Below are 21,573 nucleotides of genomic sequence, written 5' to 3' on the forward strand. Positions count from 1 at the left end.
AATCCATATAATTTTCTACCAGGGATGAGTACAAATTATTGGAGGATGGCAAAAAACTCAATAATCAGAGAAGGGAATGGTAGAACACGCCTAAAATCCCAGCAACTCGGGAGGCTAAGGCAAGAGGATCATTAAGTTCAATGCCAGCCTGGGCAACTCAGCAAGACTCTGTCTCACAATAAAAAATTGAAGGGCTGGGATGTAGTTTAATGGTAAAACACCCCTCGATTCAATCACTAGTACCACAAAACAATATCAACAACAATAAAACTCAGTGATTATTATAAATAATAGTTCAGAGTCAGGTCTACCAGATGTCCCTTCTGGATTCTGAGTCCCCAATGGCTAATTGAGCAGTCAGCTTAGAACCTCAGTAGTATTACCAGGGGTTGACAGGGCAATGAGGCCTACTTTTCTCCATTCACACTACCAATAGCCTGAATGACCATAGCAATCTCCTAACTGCTCTACAAGTTTCCAGATCCTAACATTAACTTACTGCACTATGGCCAGAATGGTATTAAATATAAACTATCTCAAAATCTTTCAACAGTGTGCAATGTTTCTGGAATGATGTACCCAGATCCTCAATGTAGTTAACCCAGGCTCTATCAAATCTGGTCCCTACTTAGCCTCTTTAGCTTCCACTTTTTGCCACTCTACCTGTCAACATTTTATAAAAGGAAACCTATTAATTGAAATAAGTGCTTATACTACATTATAAATACACATCTTGATGAATTTTCACAAACTCAACACCTCTGTGTAAACCATATCATAAGACAATCCCCTATGCCCTTTCCCTCTCTCGGCCCTAGTAGTGAGTGACTGCTCTTCTGTCCTTGTAACTGTGTAGACTATTTTTGTAGATAGAATCAAATAGTATATAATTGCAGGTCTGCCTCCTTCACCCTGCCTCCTTCGCTCAGCCGTCCATATCATGACATAGTGCTGTAGACCTTTCATTAGCCTTAGTTTCTATTACATGAATAGACCACATTTTTTCTATTGGTTCTTGTACTGGGGCTGCATAACAAAATGTCCCAAAATTTAGCAGCATACAACAAATGTTTCTTGTGCTCATGGATTCTGTGTGTCAGGTATTTGCACAGGGCACTTCAGGAGCAGCTTGTCTCTGCTTCACGATGTCTGGGACCTCAGCTGAAAACTGGACACTGGGACACTGGTGTCTTTTGACAGCTCATTCTCTCATAAGCCTGGCTCTCTGCAGAGACCTCAGCAAAGGCTGTCAGCCTAACTGTTGATGGGTGCCCTCTCCTTGTGGTCTGAGTTTCCTCACAGCATGGTGGGTAGCTTCTCAGGGCAAGAAGGCTGGGCAGCAGCTGTATGCTTTTCATGACCTAGCCTCATAGGTCATAGCATTTCAGCCTGTACTCTGTTGGTCAGAAAGCCCCAAGCCCACTCAGATTCAAAGGAAGGGGAAACAGGCTGCAGCACTTGATAAGGAATGGCAAAGTTCTGGAAGTGCACATGTGACTGGGAACAGTCCTGAGACCGTTTTTTTAGAAAATACTGTACGTTTTGGTGTCTACCTTTCTGATCCAACCACACTGATCCTCTTTCAGTTCTTTGAAAGAACAGACTCTTCATCATTCCAAGGCTGGCTGACTTTTGCTTATCCTTTAGTCTCAAATTAGACTTTCCTTCTTACAAGAAGCCTGCCTGCTGTCACTGCCACCTGAGCCCAAAACCTTCAGTGTGAGTCCCACTCCTAGTTCCATTTGGCACCTTGTCTTGTCCCTATCATAGTGCTGATTATGAGATAGTACCTGTTTACTTCTCTGTGTCTTCCATCAGATTTGAAGCTCCATGAAGGATATCTTTCTATGCTGAATATTTTTCTGTGCTGTTTAGAGTCTAGCTCAGAGCCTGGGACATACCAGGCAGTAAAGGATTTAGCCTTCATGTCCAGTGACTAGAAACAATGATGTGTGCACAAAATTGTACACTAACATAGTTTAGTACATAGGATTAGCTATGTTGTAGGACATACAGATACACTTCTGCAAGTATTGAGTGTTACAGCAGGAGGCAATTATAAGTATAGACTGTCATTTTTGAACCCTCTCCTTCTATAGGTAAGAAGTGTAACTAGCTGTGACATGGATCATATAAATGGAAGCAGGTGATCCTGTGACCAGCAATCCTAGGCCCTCACTATGAGGGGAGGTGTTGCTCTGAGGGGACTACTGAAGCCCCTCTAGTTCACCTCTGAGATGCAGGTACTGTGTTGGTCCAGTGATGAACCCAAAAGGCAGCCAGTCATCACACCACTCCCGCATGTAAGCCACAGGAGGGACGCCTTCTCGCCTTCTCTTTGTCTTTATATGAGGAGTGAGGCATCCATTTTCAGTTCTCCTCCCCTCTGCCTCCCATGTCCTGGACCACTTACCAACCAGTTTTCCAGCATTAAAAAATTTTAGGTCAGTCTTCTTTTCACAATTGGGGTTGTTTTTAATAACGAACCCCCCCCCTTTTTCCGTTTTCCTCTTTGAACCTCCCTATAGTGCACAGGTTTGATAGTGTTTGTTTTGTGATATGCTGTCATTGAACTGAGCAAGGCTGCTTTCTTGGTCATTCGTACATTGATTTGTTCCCTATATTCCAGTTCTCTGTTCCCTCTCCTTCATAGCTCACTGTATGAGTGTATTTGATATGTATTCTACTGGTGTGTTTTTGGATTGTCACTTTATGTGTGTACGTGGATTTTTTTGTGTTTTTGCTTAGAATTTTAGTTAGTTGTGTGCATGTTTTTAACTCAAAAAAATGCCATGGTGCTACCAATTGTTTCTTCTTTTTTCTCTTTATTTTACTCAATATTGTTTTTAGATCCATTCTATGTGTACATGGCTTGTGCCTGATGCTGGTGTTGAGGGTGGGGGTGTCCACTGCACTGTTTCATAGCATGTGTGTTCTGCCTGACACGTGCTCATTCCTCATAGGTCTCTTCTGGGCCACGTGACATGATACTGTGGCAAACATCCTCTCCTGTCTTCTGATTGCCTTGTATGAGGCTTTTTCTCTGGGAAATAACCCAGAAATGGGACTACAGGACCATAGCAAACTTTCTAGGTCATCTCCTCTAGGGACTCAGAAGATATGACAATGTCCTGTTTCTCCCCATTTTCTCTTGTGTGTTAGGAATGTCCCAGCTTTCAGCTTGGCTCTGGAATTTTACAGGAGGCCATTCAGTGGGCAGTAAAGTTTGGGATTTTATTCTCTTGTATGTTGATTTGAGTTTTGAGTTCATTCACTTTGAATTGTTCAAACATGCTGTTCCTTCTACATCCACATATAAAATGAGCCATGATGGCTGGGGTCTGTTTGGCTATCTTGTGTCCATGACTGTTTCTAGACCCTGTTTGGAGGCAGTGTGGGGTAGTGGTAGGTGAAACAGTGGAGTCAGACTGGCATAAGCATGATTTTGGCTTCTCCACATTATGTACCAGTTCGGGCCATAAGTTGAGATCAGGCCACCAGACTACAGGGTGTATATGGACGGTCCACATACAAACACATAGCCATTCCAGGCTGCCCATCCCTTTGTTTATGAGATATGAGAACCCACAGCAAGAGTGTTTAGAGAAAGGTGCACAGTGTTCCCATAAGTTGGTGTCTAAAGGGTGTGAGCTTGTATTTAAATCTTTGCCATCATACCCTGAATTATTTATGGGTAGACTTATATTGTGTCTAGAATTTGCTTCAGAATAATCTGGTGCAGGGGGAGTGGGTGGGGTGAAGATCAGATGACTATGTAATTTATCATTCAAGCTCAGGCACGTTTGAGATTGAAAGAGGGAGCTATTAATTACACCAGGACAATCTTAAACCTGGATTGTCCTGGCAAACCAAGACATGGACACCCCAGGGAAATACAAGACAGGAATGACCCTGAGTTGATCATTTTGAAACTGGGTAATGAGTACCTAGGAGCTCATTATATCTGTTTTTTTGATTGTTTAAAAAATGTCCATGACAAAAAAAGTTTTTAAAGAAGGAAAGTTATCAGACTGCTGATGTATTTAGAAGTTTCCACTGTTCTGGAAATGGCTGCTGGGTCCCTTGCCAACCCCAGTCTGGGATAGTAAGCCCAGGTCATCTGATGTTGGCCTCTCTTCCATGTTTCTGGGCAGAGTGTGTGTGTGTGTGTGTGTGTGTGTGTGTGTGTGTGTGTGTAGGAGAGTAGATGGAGAGGCCCTGCCTGCTCTGGTTGGTAGCATGAAGAGAAACTGCAGGTTGTTCTAGCCTAACATGTCTTGGTTTAGCATGGGGACAAAGGCTGGCCCTCATCCTGTCCCCAGTATTGTCAGGGCCTAAGTGGCAACTGAAACAGATCCCTTCACACCTGCTGCATACCACAGCCTGGCGGCAGGTTACTCAAGTCTGTGTGCATGCACATGTGATTATTATCTGTGCCTTTTATCAGAACCATGGGTGGCAGGAAGCAGCAAGACCGCAGTGAGTTCTTAACTGACATTCCGTCACACACACTTCCCATCCTACTTAACCCTCACTGTGGTGTGGCAGTTGCTGGAACCTTGAGTGGTAGAAGGCAGCCTGTGCTGGGAATGGACTCAACAGGCAGACATACCCTTAATTTGTTATCTCTTTCCTGTTGTACAGCTGGGCCATTTTCACACAGTTCCACGAAGTGTGATATTCATTCATCCAACAGATATTTTCAAGAGCCTCTCATATGCCAGGCTCTGGAGATACAGCAGTAAAAGAAACAGATTCTGCCTTCAAGGAGCTTATTTTGTAATGGGGGCAACAGACAGCAGGTGCAGCGGTGGTGAGTGCTAAGAGGAAATATAAAGCTTGAGGGGTGGGGGCTGAGGGATTGAGTTGAAAATGTGAAAATGGGAACTCTTCTGATGGGTTGTCTAAGTAGGTGCCTGAGAAAGGAGCCAAAAAGCAGATGTGAGTACAGTAGGGAGTAAGCAGGTGGAGAAGAAGTGTCACTTTTCACAAGTTGCTTAGTGTTTAAGAATTGACTTTAGGGGGCTGGGGTTGTGGCTCAGTGGTAGAGCGCTTGCCTAGCACATGTGAGGCATTGGGCTCAATCTTCAGCACCACATATAAAAATAAATAAAATAATAAAGATGTCCAAAAAATAAAAAGAATTGACTTTAGGATGATGTTATGTGGAGGTCATTGGCAACTGTGGTAAGGGAGGTTTAGGAACTGGAATGGGTTCATAAAGGACTAGAAGGAGAGGAAGTGAAGATAGCCATTTTAGCTCTTTTCATGGAGCTTTTTTTTTTATAACTAAGGCAGTTGCTGGAGGTGTAGGTAAGATTGAGAAAGCATTGTGTAAACTGGGGAATGGCACATGTATACTGACTCAGGAGAAAAGGGAAAATATGTTTAACAGAACTCATTGTAAATGACCCTTTTATGATTTAGCAAATATCAAATGTCCCTGAACATGAATGGTAGTACCCTGAGATCTGGTTCAGTTTTCTTCTTTGGAGTTTCATCAAGTAAATCATAAATGATTGGACCATTCCTGAAATATCTATTATAATGTTTTGATCTTTTTTCTATAATACTTCTCATGTTTTACAAATTTTCTGAACTTTTAGATTATAATTCCATACCCTTTTGATAGTCTAAATCTATGGATCCATTTCCCCAGAAAAGCACTCTGAGGACTAGGCATATTATTTCTGGAGGTTAATGGATCTTGAGTCCATTCCAAGAGTGTCCAGGTCAAAAAGCTGTGCATTAGATATATTCACTAGATGGCCACTGAAAGCTGTGAAAATCACAGAATGAGAGCTCTTGGCCATTTTTTCCCTCTTCTTTAGTAGGTCATCAGTTCACTGAGCATGGGAATATAATGTTTTGCCATATTCCCTTACCATTTAATATCCAGAATAAAGATGAATGAACAGTCTGAATTGGTTGCTTATCCTGAGTGTGGCCAGTGGAGCTCCAAGAGAACACAACCATATTCTATAAGACTGAAGGTTTGTGCCCTGTTCTCCATTTGTGTGTCAAAGCCCTGATCCCCGGTATCAAGGTATTTAGTGGTGGGACTTTGTTTCAGGGGTTGGGGGTTGCTTTAGGAGTTTGCAAGGATAGAGTCCCCATGATGGGACGGTGCCCTGGGAAGAAGAGGAAGAGACACAAGGGTTCTCTGCAAGCCAGGATGAGGGCCATCACCAGACACTACATCTGCCAGCACCTTGGTTTTGGACTTCCCAGCTTCCAGGCCTATGAAGAATAAATGTTTCAGCTTCACAGTCTGTGGTATTTAATTACAGCAGCCCAAATCAATACCCACTTCTTTACCATTTTTAGCAAGCCAACTACTCTCTCCTTTTTAAATCTGATCCTTTGGAAGACTAACCATGTCTTCCTATGCCATTGTATTAGTTTCCTTTTACTGCTATAAGAAACTACCACAAATTTGATCATACATTTATTTTCTTCCTTCCTTCCTTCCCTCCCTCCCTCCCTCCCTCCCTCCCTCCCTTCCTCCCTTCCTTCCTTCCTTCCTTTCCCTTCCCTCCCTCCCTCCCTCCCTCCCTCCCTCCCTTCCTTCCTTCCCTCCCTCCCTCCCTTCTTTCCTTCCTTCCCTCCTTCCTTCCTTCCTTCCCTCCCTCCCTCCCCCAGGGTCTTGTGCATATTAGATAAACACTCTACCACTAAACTATTTCCTTAGCCCCACCCCATTTTGTTTTTGTTTTTTTATATTGGAAATTGAACCCAGGCCACTTTACCACTAAATAAGCTACATCCCCAACCCTTTTTTTATTTTGAGATAGGGTCTTGCTAAATTGCTAAACTGGCCTTGAACTTGCAATCCTCCTACCTCAGCCTTCTGAGTCCCTGGGATTACAGGCATCTACCACCACACCCACCTTCTCGGGTCCTTTTTATTTATTTTTTATTTTTTGACAGGGTCTCACTGAGTTGCCCAGACTGACCTCAAACTTGTGATACTTCGCCTCTAGCCTCCTGAATAGTTTTGATTACATACATACACCATCACACCCAGCCTGACATTTATTTTCTTAACATTTTTTGGAGGTGAAAAATCTCAAATGAGCTTAAGTGGGCTGAGAGGTAGCTCAGTGGCAGAGCACTTGTCTAGGACACTGAAGGCCCTGAATTTGATGGCCAGTAAAAATAAATAAATGAATGAATAAATAAATAAAAACTAAATTAGAAATTAATTAATTAGAAATCTAAATTGACCTTACTAGGGACTGAACCCAGTGGTGCTTAACCAGTGAGCCACATCCTCAATCCTTTTTTGTATTTTATTCAGAGACAGGGTCTCACTGAGTTGTTGAGGCTGGCTTTGAACTTGTGATCCTCCTGTCTCAGCCTCCCAAGCCACTAGGATTAGAGGTCTATACCACCAAGCCTGCCTACCTTACTAAGCTTTTTTTTTTTTTTAAGTTGTAGTTGGACCTTTATTTTATTTATTTATATGTAGTACTAAGACTCGAACCCAGTGCCTCACACATGCTAAGCAAGTGTTCTGCCACTAAGCCACAATCCCAGCCCCACTTACTAGGCTTTTAAAAGCAAGGTATTGTCAGGGTTGCATTCCTCCTGGAAATCCATTTTTTGCCTTTTCAGCCTCTAGAGGCTAAAATGTAACATCTTCAAATTTCTCTCTAACTGCTTCCATAGTCGTTATCTCCTATGTCTCTCCAACCTCTCTAATAAGAGCTGGGCAATTACATTGGACCAATATGGATAATCTCCCCCATTTTAAAATATATATTTCCCCCAATGGAAGCCAGGAGCACTTTACCACCGAACTATATCCCCAGTCTTTCTTTTTTTTTTTTTTTAGACAGGGTCTCACTGCAGTCTGGCCTCGAGCTTGCCATCCTCCTGTGTCAGCCTCCTGAGTTGCTGGGATTATAGGTGTGTGCTGCCACATCTAGTATAAAATTCTTAATTTACCACATCTGCATAGTCCTTTTGAATGTAAGGTAACATTTGCAGCTCTGGGGATTAGGATGTAGATGTCTTTGAGGACCTTTATTCTTCCTACAACACACTTGTACAGTTATGTACATATGTTCTCATTCAATTGTTAGGTTGTTTAAAAATAAATTTCTGTAATGAAGATAAGAAAATAGAATCTCAGGGCTGGGGCTGGGACTCAGTGGTAGAGCACTTGCCTTGCATGTGTGAGGCCCTGGGTTCAATCCTCAGCACCACATAAATAAAATGAAGGTATTGTATCCATCTACAACTAAAAAATTTTAAAAAGAAAAAAAAAATGGAATCTCAGGAAGGTGAAGTGGCCACATTACTTATAATGAAAGAAATAGTACTTGAATACTTGAGTCCAGATCTGCGTTTTTCTGTTCTTTTTTTTTAACTGAGGATTAAGCCCAGGGGCGCTTAGCCACTGAGCCACATCCCCAGCCCTTTTTATATTTTATTTTGAGACAGGGTCTCAAGTTGACTTAGGGTCTCACTAAGTTACTGAGGCTGGCCTTGAACTTGCAGTCCTCCTGCCTCTTAGCCTCCCAAGTGTGTATGTGGGGGGGTTTACAAATATATGCCACTGCACCTTTGCAGTGTTTTTCTGTTCTATGTGGCTACTTGTTTTTTCATTCTTTCCATAGGGTCTCACTGAGTTGCCCAGACTGGCCTCAAATTTGTAATACTTTGCCTCTAGCCTCCTGAATAGGTGGAGGTATTTGAATAAATGATATCTGTCAATATTTCTATTCCTGAAGCCTATATTCAGGGAAGTCAGTGTGCTGACTTGAAATGAGGGAATGTCAAAATCAATGTAAAACTATTCTTCAAGGTGAAATGTCAAAATGACTAAGGAATTCCCATTTTATGTGGTCCTCTCATAATATGTTTCTAAGGTCTAATTCAGAGACTGCTTACTAGGGTAATTCTTTGTCTGTTGAGACATGCTTAACTCTGTTACATTGTATCACACACCTTTCACTTTCTAGCCATATTACTTATTATCATTGGGAGATCCTTGGCTTTGTTAATATTGGAACTTTCACCATTACTGAAAATTTATGAGGTGTCCTCATGTTCTTCCTACCATATTGAAGTCTGCCCTCTACCCTTCTTGCTTCCACTGTCTGCCCTCCCATTCTTATGTACCAGATTCAAATAACCTGCACCAGAGAAGAAAAACAATACAATAATACACTTCACACACCGTGTGTGGAGGTCATGCACTATTTTAGGAACCTTAGATTTCATTGTCCTTCTAATTTGTGCTGTGTCTCACGGATGTGTCTGGGAAATTCTTTTCTACCTTTTGGTCTGTACTTTATATCTCTCTAAGGTCTTCCCACCTTTTCCTCAGTGATCATTGTAGTCATGGATGATAGAAAAGCAAGGCCTGAAGCATGAAGGCGCATGAAGGCCTTTTTTTTTTTTTTTTTTTAACCCTGATAGTTCCTTTGATAGGGCTGATCGCTGCCCTGTTGTTGAGCTTTCAAAACAACTCTGTCCTACTCTTTTGGCTTCTTCTGTAGATGCCATTTCAAAACACAGTTGTGGCCTACAGGACCATGTTCTCTGAGTTCCTGCCTCCATCTGCTTCAGTGTTGGAGGTACAGCTGAGCAGAGGATGCTTTGATGAGAAGGGGCCAGGTCGAGGTTCAAGCAAGAAACCAGTTTGCAGCCTTGCTAGGGCCCAAGCCTGAGCGGTAGCTTTTGTGAAATGAACACAGCAGCATGTGTTCTGCAACCTGGGATTATAGTAGGAGCCATGGAAGAACCTTCTAGTGTACCTCCAGTGATATGAAGGCCAGGCCTGTCATCATTAATAGATGTAAGTTACACAGTGTGAAGCAAATGGTCTTGTATAAACAGTCACTTAGATCATAATGTCACATCCATTGGCTGGTGAGTCAGATACTCTGCTGAATATGATCTAATGGTGTGTTCAAGCATTTTCTTTCTTGTCAGTAAAAAATTCCAGTGGAGTGGACACTGCCTTTAGAAACCCAGAAATAAATTATTGATTCTGTGTAGATATTTTTGTAAGATTTCCCGTCTTTGTCCTTTTCCCTTCTCTAACTCTCCTTTATTCCTCCAGCCATACCCCCAAACATACATGTGCACACATTCATTCTGTTTCTCTCCCTCTCCCCCTCTCTGTGCCCCCATATTTCCCCATTTAAAAAAAAAAATTTGGAAAGCTGGTTGAAGGTTATGGTTTTAACTAGATCAATAAAGACACATGAGTTGGAAAGCAGTCTATATCCAGTGGAGAAGCAAGCCTGCTGCGGGGCACTTCCCAGGCTAGTTTGGTTTCTTTGGAAAAGTGGCTGAGGTCACCTGCTATGAGTAAGGCTCTCAACCTGCAAGGTTGATATCCTGCCCAGCAATGTCACCCTCAAGCTGGAGGAAGTGATTCTCCTTTCTTTTGTAATGTAGAAAAAGTCCACAAATCCTTGCCTTTTTTGCTTAAAGACCAGTTTTTTGATAGTTTGTTTTGGTACTGGGGATTGAACCCAGAGGCACTTTACCACTGAGCTATATAGCCCCAGCCTTTTTTTTTTAGTGGTTGTAGATGGACAGCATGCCTTTATTTTATTTTTATGTGGTACTAAAGATTGTACCTAGTACCTCACACATTCTAGGGAAGTGTTCTGCCTCTGAGCTACAGCCCCCCCCCCCCAAATTTTTATTGAGAGATAGGGTCTTGCTAAATTGCTGAGGCTGGCCTTGAATTTGCAATCCTCCTTCCTCACCCTCCCATAGTTGCTGGGATTATATTGTGGCATGCGCCACAATGCCAGCCTTAAAGACCAGTTTTTATTGTTGCCTTTAAGAGTGTTCTTGGACATTGTGCCAACACTATAAAATCCACTCCAGCAGTGGTTATGAGTATAGGGTCAGAGGAGCATAGGTGCATGGTATGTTGGGGATTGAAATGGAGGTGGGACAACCTCAGCAACTTAACAAGAACAAGGTATTCAGTTAAATAACTAAACATTTCCTGACCAGATCTATCCCCATTGCCTTCCTTTTAGGTAATCTCTAATGTCTAAGAACTAGAAGTAGTTCTGGCATGATCCTTTGGATACTGAACAGTCTTCCTCTTTGAACAGATGGCCCATCCTTTAAATAAGACATCTCCAAAATACAAGCCAAATGTTCCCCTGGAGACCTTTAGATCCACACTTTTGGAGTTTTAATTGGATGCCCCTAAACTTGTCCAATCATGGCAGCCAGGTGACAAGGAATTATAAGTCAACATCCATGTTAGCCAGTAGTTGGAAACTTGATTCCCACTCACATTAAGGTTTTTATGTTCTTGTACCTGCTCAGGTTCAGTCAGACCTTCAGGTCTCTATCCCTGCCTCCAGTCCTTTCTCTCCTAAGCAGCCCTTCTTCTCTCTGGAAGAAATGAGTTACAGGGTCAAGGGAAGAGAGCCAGTAGATCACCAGAGCTCCTGCTGCTGGCAGATGCTTTTCCTGTTCTTCAAGTGGCTGGAATGCTGCTGTTGCAAGTTGGACTTGCTGGCTGGCAGTGTGGGTTTGACATCTGGATACTCTGTGTACCTTTACATGCACACTGTACAGTTCTTCCCTCTGTTCTGCATGTCGATATCTTCACTGAGCCTGTTCTGGTTTGCAGCAAATGAGCAGGAGTAGCTTTATGTGGTATGTGATTGAGTCTATATATTTGTTCAAGTATGTATTTTTCATATATTCTTTGGCTTAAAGGCATATCCATCTCACAATTTAACAACTCTATTTCCCCTTTTTTGTTCTTTTTGCAGTGCTGGGGATTGAACTCATGCATACTAGGCAAGAGTTCTAAACTAAACTAAACCACATCTCCAGCCCCAAATTTAACAACTGTAAAATCAAGATATGCCACATAGTCATATCTTAAAATTATAATTGGCAGCCTCCCCTCCTACTGCCAAAGGTTCATAATGATGGCTCTCATAAGTGATCAAATGATGACATCTCGGAATCTACAAAGTACTTTGCATACATACAACTCATTTTTCACTTTTTGCATGAGGAATTTATGAATTTCCTTGAATCGGTAGGTTTATCAGCAAGCGTCAGTATATTAGAGCAATACCAATTCAACCAATAAGAGGGCCTTTCCACATTTCACATTGCCTTACCTACTTGACATTCATGCATCCATCTTTGGTTGGGCTTTAAAGCAATTCTGGACAGTAAGCAGAGCACTGCAGATATTATAATAGCTTGTATGAGGTCACTTGGCTGGTAACTGGCAAAGTCTGGGTTTTCTAACTTCTAGTATCTTTCCTTCAAACTAGTCAGCACAGAATCTGGAAACAGAAAATGTTGGGGGTGGAATATAGTGTGCAAAGAGTAAAGAATGGACATCATCACTCCTGTGAGAATTTGTGTAGTAGATACAAGTTGGGAATCCTGACACTCAATAGAAGAAATGACTAAGCACAGTATGTTAGCTTATCAATATGGAATGCAGACATTGAAAGTGATAAGTATATAGATTATTATTGATTCAAGAAATTATGTATATTTAAAGAGCAGAATATAAATATCTAAGCAGACAACATTCTGGGAAGATAGTGGCTAGAATACATGCCCAGTGCCAATTATTACCTCTTTAAACCAAGTAGAGGAGCAGGCCAGCAGGGCCCGGAGGGAGTTAGAAAACTCCAGAGACAATGTAAGAGAAGTTATGGAGGAAGAGATATTAGATTATGACATAGTAACCAAGAGTCTTTTCAGCTTAGGAGCTTAGCACATGCATTTATTTTCCTAGTGCAGCAGTGTGCAGCACGACAGGAGGGGGACTTTGTCCACTGTTGTTACCTGCCGCAGTCTGGCTGGGCACAATTCACGAGCCACTTATCAAGCAGAAACTAACTTTATTTTTAGAACACACAGGCACTCCACAGGAGCTCTTCAGGAATTCCCTCAGACCCCAACTGCCACCACCGGCTTCCCATGAGCCTCCCAACCCCCCACTCCTCCTGCTCTTGAGGCCGATTGGCTGGGTTGCATGGGCGGAGCCAAAAGAGTCCCCCAATGAGCAGCTCTGTGGTCTGAAAGGGCGGGGAAACAGCCCAATGAGCATCACCACAGAGGAGCCAATCAGCTAGCAGCTGGAAGTTTTCTGGGGCCACAGTGAGCCAATCAGCTGGAAGTTTGCTGGGGCCTCTTGGGCTGTGGCTCTCAACAGTTCCCCAGGGACCCAAAGCTACCAGGCTACCAGGCTTTGTCTCAACACCTCTTTCCTGACCACTGCAGCATTGCAAATAGTGTGGTGAATCATGCACTGGCTCTTCAAGTTTTCTTGGATGTGTATTCATTACTTCTACTCACATTTTATTGGCTAAGATAGTAAACCTACCCTTAACTTCAAAGGGAGCAGGCAAATACAGCTGTACTGTATAGCTTGAAGAAGGAAAGCTAGAAATAATCAGTAAATAGCATTCATGACTAATCACTAAAGAAATGATAAAACAGGAAAAACAAATTCTGTAAAAGAAGGAAGACCTGAGTTTGCATACTGAAAGATATAACTGATGAGAAAAGATACACCTAGCATATCCTGGTAACATTTTGAACTCTTAGGATGAAGAGAAAAATCTTTCAAGCTTTCAGGCCAGGGGAACAAATAATTTACAAAGGGGGAAAAAAATCACATTGGCCCCCAGATTTCTTATTTGCAACACTAAGAAGCTAGAAGATGGTGGAATTTCATCTCTATATCACTAAAGATAAAAGGAATATTCCTTTATGTGAAAAGAGTTATTATAAGGAATTGGCTCACATGATTACAGAGGCTGAGAAGTCCTAGCCTATAGCCTCCTGCAAACTGGAGACCCCAGAAGTAATAAACATTTCCAGCCTGAGTCAGGAACCAGGAGAGCTGATGGTACAAGAGCAAAAGAATCCTGTACCCAGCCATCAGTGAAAGAAAGGTATTCTGAGTGTATGCAAGGATTCAGATGTGTCTCCCACTGTCCTTGTTATGATGCCTAGATGCTCCACCCTTGCTGGTCTAATGCATCAAGGTCTCAGCTTACCTGTCACCTCCTTAGAGCCTTTCCTGACCACTAAATTTACCTTTGCCAACACACACACACACCTTTTTCCCCTGCTTTCTCTTCACAACACAGCTTCCTGCTCGATGCTTTTGTTCAGTGTTTCATCATGAAAATTTCTAATACATAGAAAAGTTGGAAGAAGTTTAATCCATGTGTCTTTTTTTTATGTATTTCCTTTTAATGCAGCCATCAGTATACTTCCCTCTAAAAGCTTCAGTGGATATGTCATTAACTGTAGTTGTATTTGTTTATGGGTTTTTCTGATTGAGGCAAAATTTGCAAACAAAAAAATCTCAAATCTGATAAATTTTTACAAATTAATGCATGTATATGTACTCCAAACCCTTCTCTTGATATAGAATACTCCTATCACCCTAGAAAGTTTTTTTTATCACTTTCTCAATCTCCTACCCTCTAGGGACAACCATTGTTTTTTTTGTTTTTGTTTTTTTCCCATGATCAATTGGTTTTGTCTGTTCTAGAACTTACCATAATAATTATAATCATCCTGTGTGCTCTTTTGTTTTTTGTTTGTTTCTTTCTTTTTTTATGTGTTCGAGGTGCTAGGGATTGAATCCAGGACCTTGCACATGCTAGGCAAGTAAGTGCTTTACCACTGAGCACATCCCAGCCCCAACTTGGCATGTCTTTAATGTTCATCCAATTTGTTGCATGTGTCAGTAGCTTGTTGCCTGTTATTGCTGAGTAGTTTTCCATTGTATTAAATGAACATTCCACAGATTCTTTATCCATTCTATTAATGGCCAGTTTGGCTGTCCATAATACAGCTGTGATAAACATTCTTGTAAATGTCTACTTGCAGACATGTTTTCATTTGGAGGTGGGTAAATATATACACGAGAAATTACTTAGCTCACAGACTGAGAGTATGTTTGTTTTATGAAGAAATGCATGACCTTTGTGGCTGGGCTTGTGCTCAGTGGTAGAGTGCTTGCCTAGCATGTGTGAGGCACTGGGATCAATTCTGAGCACCACATATATGTAAATAAATGAATAAAATAAAGATCCATCAACATCTAAATAAAATTTTAAAAAAGAAAAATATGACCTTTTCCTAAAATGGCTATCATTGTACACTCCTCAACAATATATGAAAGTTCCAGTTGCTCCACATCCTTACCAACTTGTGGCATCGTCAGTCTTTTAAATTTTATTGTTTCACATTTTAATACACGGGATTCTCCAGAGAAACAGAACCTCTATGTGAAGAGAGTTATTATAAGGAATTGGCTCACATGATTACAGAGGCTGAGAAGTCCTAGCCGATCACCTGCAAACTGGAGACCCCAGAAGTAACAAAACATTTCCAGCCTGAGTTCAGGAACCAGGAGAGCTGATGGTGCAAGAGCAGGAAGAGGCTCATTGTCCTAACTGGAGCACTCAGGCAGAACAAGAGCAAAGTTTCGCTTTCTTGCCTTTTTGTTCTATTCAGGCCCTCAACAGATTGGATGAGGCCTGCCTATTGGGGAGGGCAGACTGCTTTGTATAGTCTGCCACTTCCAATGCCAGCCTCATCTGGAAACACCCTATGGACACACCTAGAAACAATATTTAGCCAAATATCTGGGCCCCCTATCACCCAGTCGAGTTGACACATGAAATTAACTATCACAACAGGTATGCACACACACATACACAAATTGATTTTAGCTGTCAGTGTAGGTCTCTTCAAATATCTTCTTTTGTCTCCTGGATAAATAGGTGAGCCCCCAGGCCCTAGAACAAAACTGCAGAGACTGAGTCTAGAAGAGAGGTATTGAAAGAGACAAAAAACAGTGGTAGAGCACTTGCCTAGCATATGTGAGGCACTGGGATCAATTCTGAGCACCACCACTGGGATCAATTCTGAGCACCACCACTGGGATCAATTCTGAGTGCCTTTCCTCGGTTCAAAATGTTCTCCAGGAGACACTCCCTTGCACCTCAGCAATTGATAAATTATACATTTGTTTTTTAGTAGGAAAATGTATTTGTGTCTGTGAATGAAGAATGTAATACCTTTACCAAATCTCATGTTACCTCTCTGATCTTCTATTTGTAATAAATCCTGTTTAATAAATTCATTTGGTCAAGTCCCATTTTACTGACATTAAGCCCTACAAGAATGTGACAGGGAGAGATCAGAGTTGGCAACTGGGAACTGACCTGTAAGAACAGAGTTGGGGGAGTTGCTCTTGGAGCTCCAGGCTGAGAGGAGTCCGCATATCTCCTCTTCCCCTAGACAGGAGGCCTGCCCCAGTGAGGGTGATCATCTTCCTTTACCCTGGTTGCTTCTTTTGATTCTTCTACCTTTAGGTGATCCCAGAGACAAGCAGAACTGGGGCAGCCATTAAAATAGCGCATCAGCATAGGGAGGGAGGAGAAGGAGGGGGAGAAAACTGGAGCAACATGCAGTCAGCACATGGTCCTGCCAGGGGAAATCAGGTCTTAAAGGAGAAAGTAGCAGTTTGGGATAATGAGAAGTATATTGGTCCCCAGAGCTCAAAAACTAACTTATATTATAAGCTGAGTGTTATAATGGTTTAGGAGAGTTCTTCTAACTGGATCTTGTTGCCCCATCCTTCCTTAATTGCACCAGGAGATGGGAAGGACCCTGGTGATGTCTGAGGACCAGGGTACCTGACCCAAGAAGATGCTTGTCAAAGCACGTGACTCTGAGTGTTCTTGGGATTACCTACCAATGGGCTGTTCCTTTGACCTGGCACTAAAACTGTCACCAGGGACAAGGACAGACTTGTCTCCTCTTAGGAGCTTTGGTCTTTGGTAGATGTCAAAATAGCAAGGTATTCCCCATGTAAGCATAGTGTCTGATGAATTGGACTCTCCTCCATTCTTCTGGATGTAGAAACAACCTATCTGATGATAAGAAAAAGGAAAGAAATGAGGTCTTCATTAGAATTACTCTCTTGGCTACTCTCAGTGGAATCCTATATCATCATTTGCTTTATTGAGCCACTAGCACAGAATAGGACCATCACAGATAAGTTACCTACGGTACTGTCAGACAGTTCTTCCTCATTCTGAGACATTAGCATAAAAGGACAGGAACCAAGTTCCTACCTTTGCCTCAGTTTGATGCAAGAGACAGTGGCTTAAGGTGAATGAGGGTCAGACTTGGCCAGCAAGCCTGAGCTAGCTGACATCTCCCTCCATGTTAGTGGCAGACATGTAACAAATGCAGATGGACAGGCACCTGAAGGCCTTGGAGGGCTGGCTTCTCTTCCCCTGCCTCCAGGGTATACCAGGCAGCATCTGATCTAAGAACAATTTGAGAGAGTTCTGAAGAGCCTACCTGAGGCTTTCTCTTGAAAGAATGTAAAGCCCCCCTGATTCACTGTTCCCAAGTGCTTCTGAGGCCTCTGAGAAAATTTGACAGAGTCATGTGAACTGGATTACTCTGAAGATCATTGGTTTATTTTTGTTTGCAGGGCTGTTTTTCATTTGGTACAGACTTCTTTCCAAATGGAATCAAAATTTTCTAGATATTTTACCTTCAGATAGCTCACAAACATCACAGTATTTATCATTCCATAGGGCTATTGGTGCTGAATCAAGGCTGGACAATTACGAGAAAAGATTGGGGCAGTAGAGTAGTAGAATCCATCGTGATCATCGGATGACCTTTCAGGAAAGAAAGTGGGGACATTAGTTTTTTTTTTCCCTTAGCTCTCTGTATTTTTCTGTCCCTCTTTTTTCTTTTATTTTCCATTTAAAAGGTAATTTGTAAACCCAACATCTTAACCAGTACTGTAGGCTCAGTGCCAAGTGGAAAGCAGAACTCTGTTCTTCCACATTAACAGAATTCCCAGAAAAATTAACTAAATTCACCATTGTGATGGGATTATTCAGAACCATGGGTACTTCAGGAGAAATGCAACGACATGTTGTAAGGTTTGAAATGAGTATTCGCTAAGACCATGTCTGGGTTCGTTTTGCCATGTAACTCCTCTTTCTGTGCTAGCCAGCAGTGGCACAGAAGTGCCAGCTCCATGGGCACTCTCTGGTCGTGTCCTAGCTCTGGCTGTTTATAGCTGCATTAACCTAGAACAGCTTCCTTAATCTTGTGGTCCTCAATATCTTTGTCTGTGAAACAGAGTTAATAACAGCACCTACCTTATTTTTACCTTGCAATGAGAAGGCATGTAAATCCTTTTTGGACAGTGACTGTCCATACAAATAAGTCAGTAAATGCAAAGTGTTATTTCTTTATCATCATATCCAAGAGGTGGTGCCGTAGAGGTTAAACAGACTGTTGTTTCCTCATTGGCGGTATGGAAAGTGCCAGTAGCCGTGCACAGTGCTCTAGAAGTTCAAAGGAAACTGTGGGATCCAGCAGAGATGTGGCTGCTGGCCACTTCCAGCAGACTGCTTGGCCTGTGGCCAGTCTTCCCTTGTTCAGGGTCCTACAAGTACATCACCATAGACCGCAGTTATCCTAAGTCCTTCCTTTAACCCTTTTATTCGTTCCTGTCCCATCCAGTGCCACTTGGCCCAATGATGATTCTACCACCTACGTTTGGTTCACTTCTTTTCACAGTACTTCCATGTTTCTTGTTTCATTTAATCCTTGCAAGAGTAAAATGAATTCCCCTATCTTTTAGATGAGGAGTTTAAGGTCCACAAGGGGTAGATTAGTTGCCAGGGTCTTGAAGCTGGAACACCTGGGTCATCTTCCCATTTCCCACTTACATAGGGTTATTTTGTGAGCCTTCACAAAATAACACATAACAAAAGCACCCAGGGGTACTAACCTCCCTTTAGTTAAAATGCAGGCCTCCTGTCACCAAGCTTCTTCCTTTCCAGAGGCAACATCTCCCAGTCTACCTCTTTTTTCTTTTTTGCAGTGCCAGGAATTGAATCCCGGGCCTCATGCATGGAGGGAAGTGGGCAGGCATTCTGCCACTGAGCTGCATTCCCAGCCTCCAAACCTTCCTCCCTCCCTCCCTTCCTTCCTCCCTTCTTTCCTTCCTCCATTTTGTTTTTTTGTGGTGCTGAGGATTGAACCCAGTGCCTCACGTATGCTAGGCAAGCACTCTATCTCTAAGCCACAACTCCAGCCCCTACCTCTTTCTTAAAATGCTGTGGCTAACTCTTTCTTCCCTAGTGGAAGAACTTTGGGCTCAGAGCTAAGAAGTCTAGTCTTGGCTTTACCATGTCACTCATGTGACCTTTCAAGACTCCAAGGCCTCACTGGAGCCTGTTCTCTCCTCTGTATAATGAGAGGGTTGCTCTGATCCTTTTTCCCCCATGACATACACATTTGGTGACATGTCCTGGTAGACCTTCTTTTTGGGTGGCCTGCTTGCCAACGCCTTACCTATAAATTGACCCCCCTTCTGCACTCAAGGAACCACACTGGAATACAGGGAGTGCATATGCTTACATTGGGTAACCGTGCATCTATTCTAAATTATCAGGAAAGTGAGGAAGTGTAAGGCTTTTCCTGGTGAAAGATTACTTTAAACACCTCAAAAGGACCTTGAAGAGTACCTCCCTCTGTGCTACCACAGTCTCAGCCCTCAGTCTGCAAGCAGGATACTAACTTAGCAAGTTCAAAGTGCAGGTGTCCTGTAGCCACTTAAAGTTTTCAAAACCTTGTTTTGAATTGGAAAAAAACCACAACACTGTGAGAACACCAAGGGACTGGGGTTAGAAATGAAGAGCATCTTCATTCTGAGACTCAGGTTCATTCCTCATCTCTCCATTGTGTATGTGGCACTGGATCTGCACATTTTTAAACTGATTATAAAATAATCAGCCTGGTGCATTTTAGAACCAATTCTACCAGAAAATTGGGGGTGGAATACCACTCTCTTTACTCCTAAGTTCTTTTTTCAGTCTTTTGGTTTTTTAACTGTGCAGAGGTCAGAAATGAAAAAAATTTGTCTGGAGTCCCTGGATTGGTACCATTTCCAAGGCTTTTTAGCTGAGATGCTTAGATATTGATAATCTTTGAGGGAAGGTCTTAAGGGATTGGGGACCATTCCATAGAGTGTCCATTTTGACCATAGTTAACCAGGCCCTGAATTTACTGTTTGGTCCTGTAGTTCAAAGCATTGTCACTGGAAAAAAAAAAAAAAAAAAGAGTATTTGGGAGACTTGAAGCAAATGCTTGTGCCAGCTTGCTTCCTACCTCAGTGCCACCCACCCCAGTCACAACTTTCCACACAGATGAGGGAAGTAGCCACAGGAAGAACACTGGGAAGGTATGAACTCTTCTCTGTTCTGAGACCAACAACAGTCAATTTTGAGTGCTTGGCCTTTTATCTTTTCATAACTAATACTAAAGACAGTCATTACCAACATCAAATAAAATTGTGGATGAAAAATTAGACCAAAAAGTAACAGGAGTGTGAAATCTTCACATAAGGAATTAGATATGCCATATTAGGAAGTGCAGATGGGCAAGTAGGAATCATAGTCACGAAAGAAAAGCTGTGTTGCAGGTTTTTTTTTTTTTTTTTTTTTGATGCAAATAAATAACTTTTCAATATCAGTGAATCTTTTTGATAGAATTTACATGGAAAAGAATTGACCTATTTAACAATTATTTCAATAAAAGTAAAATGGAAAAGATTGAAAATATTCGTTTCTATTATATTAAAAAAAGAAAAGAAAACTAGGGATCCAAGCATAGTGGTGCACACCTGTGATCCCAGTGACTTGGGAGACTTAGGCAGGAGGATCAAAAATTCAAAGCCAACCTTGGCAACTTAGTAAGAAGAAGTAGCTCAGTGGTAAAGTGCCCCTGAGTTCAAGCCCCAGTATAACAAAACAAAACAAAACAAAATCTAGGGATTAGGTTTACTTAATGCATTGAGTTCAACACAAAAGATGCTTGACCAGAATTCACTAGTACTAAAACAGTGCTAATGAAACCTTTGGGAATATAAATGGTCCAAACTTCTCTGGGAATAAAATAGCAGATCATGAAACCCTGTGTTCACCTGGCACCTCGAAATAGCTATTTCGCTTGGTGACATTTGGAAGCACTTTGGAGGGCTACACTGCTGCTTTCCTTCCCAGAAGACAGCTGCCTTAGCCATGAGGGAGGCACAGGGTGTGCTGGGTGAGGAATGAAGGTGCTGCCTGGCTGGGTGGGAGAGGAGTCTGAGCAGGTGACTATGGTAATTCCTCCCAAGGGTGATCTAGCCAAATGGTTTGAAGGCTGTGAGGTAGAAAAATATTAAATTCTTTGTTATTCAAAGATTGATTATTCAGGCTGGGCATGTTGGCGCACGCCTATAATCCCAGCAGCTCAAGAGGCTGAGATAGGAGGATCATGAGTTCAAAGCCAGCCTCAGCAAAGGCAAGGCACTAATCAACTCAGTGAGACCCTGTCTCTAAATACAATACAAGATGGGGCTGGGATGTGGCTCAGTGGTCGAGTGCCCCTGAGTTCAGTCCCCAGTAGCCCCCATAGAAAAAGATTGATTATTCAGCTGTCTTGATTTGCTTCCTCTATCCTTGTTGTCTACTAGACCCTACTGGGAAAGGG

The 21,573-nt window shown here is 42.2% G+C and overlaps 1 protein-coding gene across 4 annotated transcripts in view; it reads left to right on the top strand.

Annotated features, from left to right (window-relative positions):
- Znrf1 (zinc and ring finger 1) overlaps positions 1–21,573 on the top strand; it is a 102,950-nt gene that overhangs the window by 65,969 nt on the left and 15,408 nt on the right. The window lies entirely within an intron of this gene.

Source organism: Marmota monax, unplaced genomic scaffold, assembly GCF_021218885.2.
Source record: "Marmota monax isolate L192 unplaced genomic scaffold, Marmota_monax_Labrador192_F-V1.1 WCK01_AAM20220418_F8-fsc00024, whole genome shotgun sequence".
NCBI lineage: Eukaryota > Metazoa > Chordata > Mammalia > Rodentia > Sciuridae > Marmota > Marmota monax.